The sequence below is a fragment of the Crocodylus porosus genome, unplaced genomic scaffold (genome assembly GCF_001723895.1).
Source record: "Crocodylus porosus isolate Cpor-Errol unplaced genomic scaffold, CroPor_comp1, whole genome shotgun sequence".
Taxonomy (NCBI): Eukaryota; Metazoa; Chordata; order Crocodylia; family Crocodylidae; genus Crocodylus; species Crocodylus porosus.
Genome location: NW_017728951.1, coordinates 59,968,293 through 59,968,988, shown reverse-complemented (window position 1 = coordinate 59,968,988; position 696 = coordinate 59,968,293).

Below are 696 nucleotides of genomic sequence, written 5' to 3'. Positions count from 1 at the left end.
AATGGGTCTGTATGACAAGCCATATAGCTGTGTGGGAGTATACATAAAGGCACAGCTGCCTGCATCACCCTACGCATTCATTCACAATGTCCTGCAAGGCAACTTGTCTCTTACATTCAGGAATTTGAAGGGAAATAGGCTAATTCCACAAAACACTTCCTGGCAGTAACCAGCATATTGTGGCTGAAGACATCAAGCCTACTTTCTCTAATTATGAGAACTGAAAGGTACAGCTCATAATAAAATTTTATTGGCAGAGAACTCCTACACAGGCTTCTGAGACAGGAACACATGCTAACGTGTTAGACTATGCTGAGGTGGAACTGTAAGGAACTGTTTAAGGTATAAGGAACTGGCCTCAACACTTGAGCAACACAACATCATATAAGAAGCCCAATCCAGAGGTATGCTGATATTACCATGAGGAAACTGGCAACTGCAGAAACCACATTTGCTGCAGTCTGAGGAATCTAAAATGGTTAGGAGGATTTCAAGAAAACTGATACCGTGCTGTCCCTGAGGCTGCTGGAATTGGAAATATTGAAATAAATGCATGGTGTGAAAAGATGGGCTGCATAACTTGCATGTGTGAAAATGACTGGACGCACATACTTCACCATTTCACGCAAATGAGTATATGTAACCTGGGTACACCCAAGGGTGTACACTAGTCTCAATAGGATGGGATGGGTAGGC